Consider the following 12,274-nt stretch of genomic DNA (forward strand, 5'->3'; position numbering starts at 1 on the left):
GGGTACAGGAAATGAACCTTAGTATTTAAAATCGCTCAAGAACATACCATTTGACAACCTTCAGATTTTTCAATAATTTGCCCTTTTGATAACTCAACAAAATGAATGAAACTGCAAAATGGGATGGTAATATTTGGGATTTTGAGTTTGAAAGTTTCAGATATGGAAGGCATTATTGCGTATCGTGAAGTAACGGCTGGTAGAATTATTGGGGCTATTCTATTTTGTCCTGTGGGATAATACAACACAAGGTGTCATGTTAACGCATTTCCACGGTTAAAACTCTGCAAGCATCCTTCATTCATCTTATCACACAGGTTAACCCAGCTAATACCAGAGGTGGGGTTTGAACCCTCTCGGACAATCGTCCATTGGAACTTAAGTCCAACGGCTTAACCACTCGGCCACCCTGGTTGAATATTTAAGTTAATAAGGTTACTTGAACTTGGAAAAAGTACTGGCAATGAACCTTAGTATTTTAAATCGCGCAAGAGCATTACCATTTGACGAACTTCAGACGTTTCAATAACTTCCGTTTTGATAACTCAACAAAATGAATGGAACTGCAAGATGGGATGCTAATATCTGGGATTTTGAGTTTGAAAGTTTGAGACATGGAAGGAATAATTGCGCATTAAGAAATAACGGCTGGCACAACTATTGCAGCTGTTCTACCTCTCCAAGTTCGATACTTCGCCACAACGTGTCATAGCAAACACATTTGCACGATTAAAACTCTACAAGCATCCCTCAATCTTCTTATCACACAGGTTAGCCTAGCTAATACCAGAGGTGGGGTTCAAACCCACGCGGACAATTATCCATTGGAACTTAAGTTCAACGCCTAACCACTCGACCACCCTGGCTGAAATTTCAAGTTACCAAGGTTACTTGAACTTGTAAAAAGTACTAGCAATGAGCCTTAATAATCTAAATCGTATAAGAGAATTAACGTCTGTCGATCTTCTTATTTCTTTAATAATTCGCCGTTTTGATAATTCAATAAGCTGACTGGAACTGCAAAAAAGTGTGGTAATATTTGGGATTTTGAGTTTGAAAATTTGAGATATGGAAGGAATAATTGCGCATTGCGAAATAACGGCTGGTACAAGTATTGCAGCTATTCTGCCTCTCCAAGTTCGATACTTTGCCACAACGAGTCATGGCAAACACATTTCCACGTTTAAATTTTTCAAGCATCCTTCAATCATCTTATCAAGAACGTTAACCTAGCTATTACCAGAGGGGGGGGGTTCGAACCCACTCGGACAAACGTCCATTGGAGCTCAAGTCCAACGCCTTAACCACTCGGCCACCCTGGTTGAAATTTCAGGTTAATAAGGTTACTTGAGTTTGGATAGGGTACAGGAAATGAACCTTAGTATTCTAAATCGCTCAAGAACATACCATTTGACAACCTTCAGATTTTTCAATAATTTGCCCTTTTGATAACTCAACAAAATGAATGAAACTGCAAAATGGGATGGTAATATTTGGGATTTTGAGTTTGAAAGTTTCAGATATGGAAGGTATTATTGCGTATCGTGAAGTAACGTCTGGTAGAATTATTGGGGCTATTTTATTTCGCCATGTGCGATACATTAGCACAACATGTCATGGTAATACATTTCCACTGCTAAAACTCTCCAGGCATCCTTCAATCATTTTATCACAAAGGTTAACTTTGCTTATAACAGAGGTGGGGTTCGAACCCCCGCGGACACTCGTCCATTGGAACTTAAGTCCAACGCCTTAACCACTCGGCCGCCCCGGTTAGAATTGCAGGTTAATAAGGTTACTTGGACTTGGAAAAAGTACTGCCAATGAACCTTAGTACTATAAAGCGTGCAAGAGCAATAACAACTGTGGACATCCTTAATTCTTTTACAATTTGCCGCTTTGATAATTCAACAAATTGACTGGAACTGCAAAAAGGGATGGTATTATTTGGGATTTTGAGTTTGACATTTTGAGATATGGAAGGCATAAATGCGCATCGTGAAATGACGGCTAGTAGAATTATTGCAGCTATTCTATTTCGCCATGTGAGATAATTCAACACAACGTGTCATGTTAACGCATTTCCACGCAAAAACACTCCGAGCATCCTACAATCATCTTATCACACAGGTTAACCTAGCTAATACCAGAGGTGGGGTTCGAACCCACGCCGACAATTGTCCAGTGGAAGTTAAGTCCAACACCTTAACCACTCGGCCACCCTGGTTGAATTTTCGGGTTACCAAGCTTACATGTACTTGGAAAAAGTACTGGCAATGAACCTTAATATTCTAAATCGTGCAACAGCATTAGCATCTGTCGATCTTCTCAATAATTTGCCGTTTTGACAATTCAACAAATTGACTGGAACTGTAAAATGGTATGGTAATATTTGGGATTTTAAGTTTGAAATTTTAAGATATGGAAGGAATAATTGCGCATTGTGAAATAACGTCTGGTAGAATTCTTGCAGCAATTCTACTTCTCCAAGTTCGATACTTCGCCACAACGTGTCATGGCAAACACATTTCCACGTTTAAATTCTCCAAGCATCCTTCAATCATCTTATCACAAAGGTTAACCTAGCTAATACCAGAGGTGGGGTTCGAACCCACGCGGGCAATTGTTATTGGAACTTAAGTCCATCGCCTTAACCACTCAGCCACCCTGGTTGGAGTTTCAGGTTAATAAGGTTACTTGAATTTGGAAAAAGTACGGGAAATGAACGTTAGTATTCTAAATCGCCCTAGAGAATTACCATTTGACGACCTTCAGATTTTTTAATAAGTTGCCATTTTAAAAACTCAACACAATGAATGAAGCTGCAAAAAGGGATGGTAATACTTGGGATTTTGTGTTTGAAATTTTGAGACATAGAAGGTGTAATTGAGCATCGTGAAATAACGGCTTGTAGAATTATTGGGGCTACTCTATCTCGCCATGTGCGATACTTTACCAAAACATGCCATGGTAATACATTTCCACTGCTTAAACTCTCCAAGAATCCTTCAAACATCTTATCACACAGGTTAACCTAACTAATGCCAGAGGTGGGGTTCGAACTCACGCGGACAATCGTCCATTGGAACTTAAGACCAACGCCTTAACCACTCGGCCACCCTTGTTGAAATTTCAGGTTAATAAGGTTAATTGAACTTGAAAAAAGTACTGGCAATGAACCTTAGCATTCTCAACCGTGCAAGAGCATTCACATCTGTTGACTTTCTTTTTTCTTTAATAATTTTCCGCTTCGATAATTCAACAAATTGACTGGATCTGCGAAAAGGGATGGTAATCCTTGAGATTTTAAACTTGAAATTTGGTGACATGGAAGGAAAAATTGCTCATCGTGAAATAACGGCTTGTTGAATTACTGCAGCTATTTTAATTCTCCATGTTCGATATTTCACCACAACGTGTCATGGCAACACATTTCCACGGTTAAAACTCTGCAAGCATCATTTATTCATCTTAACACACAGGTTAACCCAGCTAATACCAGAGGTGGGGTTCGAACCCACGCGGACAATCGTCCATTGGAACTTAAGTCCAACGACTTAACCACCCGGCCACCCTGGTTGAAATTTCAGGCTACCAAGGTTACTTGAACTTGGAAAACGTACTGGCAATGAACCTTAGTATTCTATTTCGCGCAGGAGCATTACCATTTGACGACCTTGAGATTGTTCAATAATTTGCCGTTTCGATAACTCAACAAAATGAATGGAATTGCAAAATAGGATGGTAATATTTGGGACATTGAGTTTGATATTTTGAGATATGGAAGGCATAAATGCACATCGTGAAATAACGGCCAGTAGAATTATTGCGGCCATTCTATTTCAACATGTGCGTTACTTCGCCCGAACATGTCATGGCAAACACATTTCCACGTTGAAATTCCCCAAGCATCCTTCAATCATCTTATCACACAGGTTTATCTAGCAAATACCAGAGTTGGGGTTCGAACCCACGCGGGCAATTGTCATTGGAACTTAAGTCCATCGCCTTAACCACTCAGCCACCCTGGTTGGAGTTTCAGGTTAATAAGGTTACTTGAATTTGGAAAAAGTACGGGAAATGAACATTAGTATTCTAAATCGCCATAGAGAATTACCATTTGACGACCTTCAGATTTTTTAATAAGTTGCCATTTTAAAAACTCAACACAATGAATGGAGCTGCAAAAAGGGATGGTAATACTTGGGATTTTGTGTTTGAAATTTTGAGATATGGAAGGTATAACTGAGCATCGTGAAATAACGGCTTGTAGAATTATTGGGGCTACTCTATCTCGCCATGTGCGATACTTTACGAAAACATGCCATGGTAATACATTTCCACGGTTAAAACTCTGCAAGCATCCTTCATTCATCTTATCACACAGGTTAACCCAGCTAATACCAGAGGTGGGGTTTGAACCCTCTCGGACAATCGTCCATTGGAACTTAAGTCCAACGGCTTAACCACTCGGCCACCCTGGTTGAATATTTAAGTTAATAAGGTTACTTGAACTTGGAAAAAGTACTGGCAATGAACCTTAGTATTTTAAATCGCGCAAGAGCATTACCATTTGACGAACTTCAGACGTTTCAATAACTTCCGTTTTGATAACTCAACAAAATGAATGGAACTGCAAGATGGGATGCTAATATCTGGGATTTTGAGTTTGAAAGTTTGAGACATGGAAGGAATAATTGCGCATTAAGAAATAACGGCTGGCACAACTATTGCAGCTGTTCTACCTCTCCAAGTTCGATACTTCGCCACAACGTGTCATAGCAAACACATTTGCACGATTAAAACTCTACAAGCATCCCTCAATCTTCTTATCACACAGGTTAGCCTAGCTAATACCAGAGGTGGGGTTCAAACCCACGCGGACAATTATCCATTGGAACTTAAGTTCAACGCCTAACCACTCGACCACCCTGGCTGAAATTTCAAGTTACCAAGGTTACTTGAACTTGTAAAAAGTACTAGCAATGAGCCTTAATAATCTAAATCGTGTAAGAGAATTAACGTCTGTCGATCTTCTTATTTCTTTAATAATTCGCCGTTTTGATAATTCAATAAGCTGACTGGAACTGCAAAAAAGTGTGGTAATATTTGGGATTTTGAGTTTGAAAATTTGAGATATGGAAGGAATAATTGCGCATTGCGAAATAACGGCTGGTACAAGTATTGCAGCTATTCTGCCTCTCCAAGTTCGATACTTTGCCACAACGAGTCATGGCAAACACATTTCCACGTTTAAATTTTTCAAGCATCCTTCAATCATCTTATCAAGAACGTTAACCTAGCTAATACCAGAGGGGGGGGTTCGAACCCACTCGGACAAACGTCCATTGGAGCTCAAGTCCAACGCCTTAACCACTCGGCCACCCTGGTTGAAATTTCAGGTTAATAAGGTTACTTGAGTTTGGATAGGGTACAGGAAATGAACCTTAGTATTCTAAATCGCTCAAGAACATACCATTTGACAACCTTCAGATTTTTCAATAATTTGCCCTTTTGATAACTCAACAAAATGAATGAAACTGCAAAATGGGATGGTAATATTTGGGATTTTGAGTTTGAAAGTTTCAGATATGGAAGGTATTATTGCGTATCGTGAAGTAACGTCTGGTAGAATTATTGGGGCTATTTTATTTCGCCATGTGCGATACATTAGCACAACATGTCATGGTAATACATTTCCACTGCTAAAACTCTCCAGGCATCCTTCAATCATTTTATCACAAAGGTTAACTTTGCTTATAACAGAGGTGGGGTTCGAACCCCCGCGGACACTCGTCCATTGGAACTTAAGTCCAACGCCTTAACCACTCGGCCGCCCCGGTTAGAATTGCAGGTTAATAAGGTTACTTGGACTTGGAAAAAGTACTGCCAATGAACCTTAGTACTATAAAGCGTGCAAGAGCAATAACAACTGTGGACATCCTTAATTCTTTTACAATTTGCCGCTTTGATAATTCAACAAATTGACTGGAACTGCAAAAAGGGATGGTATTATTTGGGATTTTGAGTTTGACATTTTGAGATATGGAAGGCATAAATGCGCATCGTGAAATGACGGCTAGTAGAATTATTGCAGCTATTCTATTTCGCCATGTGAGATAATTCAACACAACGTGTCATGTTAACGCATTTCCACGCAAAAACACTCCGAGCATCCTACAATCATCTTATCACACAGGTTAACCTAGCTAATACCAGAGGTGGGGTTCGAACCCACGCCGACAATTGTCCAGTGGAAGTTAAGTCCAACACCTTAACCACTCGGCCACCCTGGTTGAATTTTCGGGTTACCAAGCTTACATGTACTTGGAAAAAGTACTGGCAATGAACCTTAATATTCTAAATCGTGCAACAGCATTAGCATCTGTCGATCTTCTCAATAATTTGCCGTTTTGACAATTCAACAAATTGACTGGAACTGTAAAATGGTATGGTAATATTTGGGATTTTAAGTTTGAAATTTTAAGATATGGAAGGAATAATTGCGCATTGTGAAATAACGTCTGGTAGAATTCTTGCAGCAATTCTACTTCTCCAAGTTCGATACTTCGCCACAACGTGTCATGGCAAACACATTTCCACGTTTAAATTCTCCAAGCATCCTTCAATCATCTTATCACAAAGGTTAACCTAGCTAATACCAGAGGTGGGGTTCGAACCCACGCGGGCAATTGTTATTGGAACTTAAGTCCATCGCCTTAACCACTCAGCCACCCTGGTTGGAGTTTCAGGTTAATAAGGTTACTTGAATTTGGAAAAAGTACGGGAAATGAACGTTAGTATTCTAAATCGCCCTAGAGAATTACCATTTGACGACCTTCAGATTTTTTAATAAGTTGCCATTTTAAAAACTCAACACAATGAATGAAGCTGCAAAAAGGGATGGTAATACTTGGGATTTTGTGTTTGAAATTTTGAGACATAGAAGGTGTAATTGAGCATCGTGAAATAACGGCTTGTAGAATTATTGGGGCTACTCTATCTCGCCATGTGCGATACTTTACCAAAACATGCCATGGTAATACATTTCCACTGCTTAAACTCTCCAAGAATCCTTCAAACATCTTATCACACAGGTTAACCTAACTAATGCCAGAGGTGGGGTTCGAACTCACGCGGACAATCGTCCATTGGAACTTAAGACCAACGCCTTAACCACTCGGCCACCCTTGTTGAAATTTCAGGTTAATAAGGTTAATTGAACTTGAAAAAAGTACTGGCAATGAACCTTAGCATTCTCAACCGTGCAAGAGCATTCACATCTGTTGACTTTCTTTTTTCTTTAATAATTTTCCGCTTCGATAATTCAACAAATTGACTGGATCTGCGAAAAGGGATGGTAATCCTTGAGATTTTAAACTTGAAATTTGGTGACATGGAAGGAAAAATTGCTCATCGTGAAATAACGGCTTGTTGAATTACTGCAGCTATTTTAATTCTCCATGTTCGATATTTCACCACAACGTGTCATGGCAACACATTTCCACGGTTAAAACTCTGCAAGCATCATTTATTCATCTTAACACACAGGTTAACCCAGCTAATACCAGAGGTGGGGTTCGAACCCACGCGGACAATCGTCCATTGGAACTTAAGTCCAACGACTTAACCACCCGGCCACCCTGGTTGAAATTTCAGGCTACCAAGGTTACTTGAACTTGGAAAACGTACTGGCAATGAACCTTAGTATTCTATTTCGCGCAGGAGCATTACCATTTGACGACCTTGAGATTGTTCAATAATTTGCCGTTTCGATAACTCAACAAAATGAATGGAATTGCAAAATAGGATGGTAATATTTGGGACATTGAGTTTGATATTTTGAGATATGGAAGGCATAAATGCACATCGTGAAATAACGGCCAGTAGAATTATTGCGGCCATTCTATTTCAACATGTGCGTTACTTCGCCCGAACATGTCATGGCAAACACATTTCCACGTTGAAATTCCCCAAGCATCCTTCAATCATCTTATCACACAGGTTTATCTAGCAAATACCAGAGTTGGGGTTCGAACCCACGCGGGCAATTGTCATTGGAACTTAAGTCCATCGCCTTAACCACTCAGCCACCCTGGTTGGAGTTTCAGGTTAATAAGGTTACTTGAATTTGGAAAAAGTACGGGAAATGAACATTAGTATTCTAAATCGCCATAGAGAATTACCATTTGACGACCTTCAGATTTTTTAATAAGTTGCCATTTTAAAAACTCAACACAATGAATGGAGCTGCAAAAAGGGATGGTAATACTTGGGATTTTGTGTTTGAAATTTTGAGATATGGAAGGTATAACTGAGCATCGTGAAATAACGGCTTGTAGAATTATTGGGGCTACTCTATCTCGCCATGTGCGATACTTTACGAAAACATGCCATGGTAATACATTTCCACGGTTAAAACTCTGCAAGCATCCTTCATTCATCTTATCACACAGGTTAACCCAGCTAATACCAGAGGTGGGGTTTGAACCCTCTCGGACAATCGTCCATTGGAACTTAAGTCCAACGGCTTAACCACTCGGCCACCCTGGTTGAATATTTAAGTTAATAAGGTTACTTGAACTTGGAAAAAGTACTGGCAATGAACCTTAGTATTTTAAATCGCGCAAGAGCATTACCATTTGACGAACTTCAGACGTTTCAATAACTTCCGTTTTGATAACTCAACAAAATGAATGGAACTGCAAGATGGGATGCTAATATCTGGGATTTTGAGTTTGAAAGTTTGAGACATGGAAGGAATAATTGCGCATTAAGAAATAACGGCTGGCACAACTATTGCAGCTGTTCTACCTCTCCAAGTTCGATACTTCGCCACAACGTGTCATAGCAAACACATTTGCACGATTAAAACTCTACAAGCATCCCTCAATCTTCTTATCACACAGGTTAGCCTAGCTAATACCAGAGGTGGGGTTCAAACCCACGCGGACAATTATCCATTGGAACTTAAGTTCAACGCCTAACCACTCGACCACCCTGGCTGAAATTTCAAGTTACCAAGGTTACTTGAACTTGTAAAAAGTACTAGCAATGAGCCTTAATAATCTAAATCGTGTAAGAGAATTAACGTCTGTCGATCTTCTTATTTCTTTAATAATTCGCCGTTTTGATAATTCAATAAGCTGACTGGAACTGCAAAAAAGTGTGGTAATATTTGGGATTTTGAGTTTGAAAATTTGAGATATGGAAGGAATAATTGCGCATTGCGAAATAACGGCTGGTACAAGTATTGCAGCTATTCTGCCTCTCCAAGTTCGATACTTTGCCACAACGAGTCATGGCAAACACATTTCCACGTTTAAATTTTTCAAGCATCCTTCAATCATCTTATCAAGAACGTTAACCTAGCTAATACCAGAGGGGGGGGTTCGAACCCACTCGGACAAACGTCCATTGGAGCTCAAGTCCAACGCCTTAACCACTCGGCCACCCTGGTTGAAATTTCAGGTTAATAAGGTTACTTGAGTTTGGATAGGGTACAGGAAATGAACCTTAGTATTCTAAATCGCTCAAGAACATACCATTTGACAACCTTCAGATTTTTCAATAATTTGCCCTTTTGATAACTCAACAAAATGAATGAAACTGCAAAATGGGATGGTAATATTTGGGATTTTGAGTTTGAAAGTTTCAGATATGGAAGGTATTATTGCGTATCGTGAAGTAACGTCTGGTAGAATTATTGGGGCTATTTTATTTCGCCATGTGCGATACATTAGCACAACATGTCATGGTAATACATTTCCACTGCTAAAACTCTCCAGGCATCCTTCAATCATTTTATCACAAAGGTTAACTTTGCTTATAACAGAGGTGGGGTTCGAACCCCCGCGGACACTCGTCCATTGGAACTTAAGTCCAACGCCTTAACCACTCGGCCGCCCCGGTTAGAATTGCAGGTTAATAAGGTTACTTGGACTTGGAAAAAGTACTGCCAATGAACCTTAGTACTATAAAGCGTGCAAGAGCAATAACAACTGTGGACATCCTTAATTCTTTTACAATTTGCCGCTTTGATAATTCAACAAATTGACTGGAACTGCAAAAAGGGATGGTATTATTTGGGATTTTGAGTTTGACATTTTGAGATATGGAAGGCATAAATGCGCATCGTGAAATGACGGCTAGTAGAATTATTGCAGCTATTCTATTTCGCCATGTGAGATAATTCAACACAACGTGTCATGTTAACGCATTTCCACGGAAAAACACTCCGAGCATCCTACAATCATCTTATCACACAGGTTAACCTAGCTAATACCAGAGGTGGGGTTCGAACCCACGCCGACAATTGTCCAGTGGAAGTTAAGTCCAACACCTTAACCACTCGGCCACCCTGGTTGAATTTTCGGGTTACCAAGCTTACATGTACTTGGAAAAAGTACTGGCAATGAACCTTAATATTCTAAATCGTGCAACAGCATTAGCATCTGTCGATCTTCTCAATAATTTGCCGTTTTGACAATTCAACAAATTGACTGGAACTGTAAAATGGTATGGTAATATTTGGGATTTTAAGTTTGAAATTTTAAGATATGGAAGGAATAATTGCGCATTGTGAAATAACGTCTGGTAGAATTCTTGCAGCAATTCTACTTCTCCAAGTTCGATACTTCGCCACAACGTGTCATGGCAAACACATTTCCACGTTTAAATTCTCCAAGCATCCTTCAATCATCTTATCACAAAGGTTAACCTAGCTAATACCAGAGGTGGGGTTCGAACCCACGCGGGCAATTGTTATTGGAACTTAAGTCCATCGCCTTAACCACTCAGCCACCCTGGTTGGAGTTTCAGGTTAATAAGGTTACTTGAATTTGGAAAAAGTACGGGAAATGAACGTTAGTATTCTAAATCGCCCTAGAGAATTACCATTTGACGACCTTCAGATTTTTTAATAAGTTGCCATTTTAAAAACTCAACACAATGAATGAAGCTGCAAAAAGGGATGGTAATACTTGGGATTTTGTGTTTGAAATTTTGAGACATAGAAGGTGTAATTGAGCATCGTGAAATAACGGCTTGTAGAATTATTGGGGCTACTCTATCTCGCCATGTGCGATACTTTACCAAAACATGCCATGGTAATACATTTCCACTGCTTAAACTCTCCAAGAATCCTTCAAACATCTTATCACACAGGTTAACCTAACTAATGCCAGAGGTGGGGTTCGAACTCACGCGGACAATCGTCCATTGGAACTTAAGACCAACGCCTTAACCACTCGGCCACCCTTGTTGAAATTTCAGGTTAATAAGGTTAATTGAACTTGAAAAAAGTACTGGCAATGAACCTTAGCATTCTCAACCGTGCAAGAGCATTCACATCTGTTGACTTTCTTTTTTCTTTAATAATTTTCCGCTTCGATAATTCAACAAATTGACTGGATCTGCGAAAAGGGATGGTAATCCTTGAGATTTTAAACTTGAAATTTGGTGACATGGAAGGAAAAATTGCTCATCGTGAAATAACGGCTTGTTGAATTACTGCAGCTATTTTAATTCTCCATGTTCGATATTTCACCACAACGTGTCATGGCAACACATTTCCACGGTTAAAACTCTGCAAGCATCATTTATTCATCTTAACACACAGGTTAACCCAGCTAATACCAGAGGTGGGGTTCGAACCCACGCGGACAATCGTCCATTGGAACTTAAGTCCAACGACTTAACCACCCGGCCACCCTGGTTGAAATTTCAGGCTACCAAGGTTACTTGAACTTGGAAAACGTACTGGCAATGAACCTTAGTATTCTATTTCGCGCAGGAGCATTACCATTTGACGACCTTGAGATTGTTCAATAATTTGCCGTTTCGATAACTCAACAAAATGAATGGAATTGCAAAATAGGATGGTAATATTTGGGACATTGAGTTTGATATTTTGAGATATGGAAGGCATAAATGCACATCGTGAAATAACGGCCAGTAGAATTATTGCGGCCATTCTATTTCAACATGTGCGTTACTTCGCCCGAACATGTCATGGCAAACACATTTCCACGTTGAAATTCCCCAAGCATCCTTCAATCATCTTATCACACAGGTTTATCTAGCAAATACCAGAGTTGGGGTTCGAACCCACGCGGGCAATTGTCATTGGAACTTAAGTCCATCGCCTTAACCACTCAGCCACCCTGGTTGGAGTTTCAGGTTAATAAGGTTACTTGAATTTGGAAAAAGTACGGGAAATGAACATTAGTATTCTAAATCGCCATAGAGAATTACCATTTGACGACCTTCAGAT

This window comes from Hydractinia symbiolongicarpus, chromosome 2 (genome assembly GCF_029227915.1).
Source record: "Hydractinia symbiolongicarpus strain clone_291-10 chromosome 2, HSymV2.1, whole genome shotgun sequence".
Lineage (NCBI taxonomy): Eukaryota > Metazoa > Cnidaria > Hydrozoa > Anthoathecata > Hydractiniidae > Hydractinia > Hydractinia symbiolongicarpus.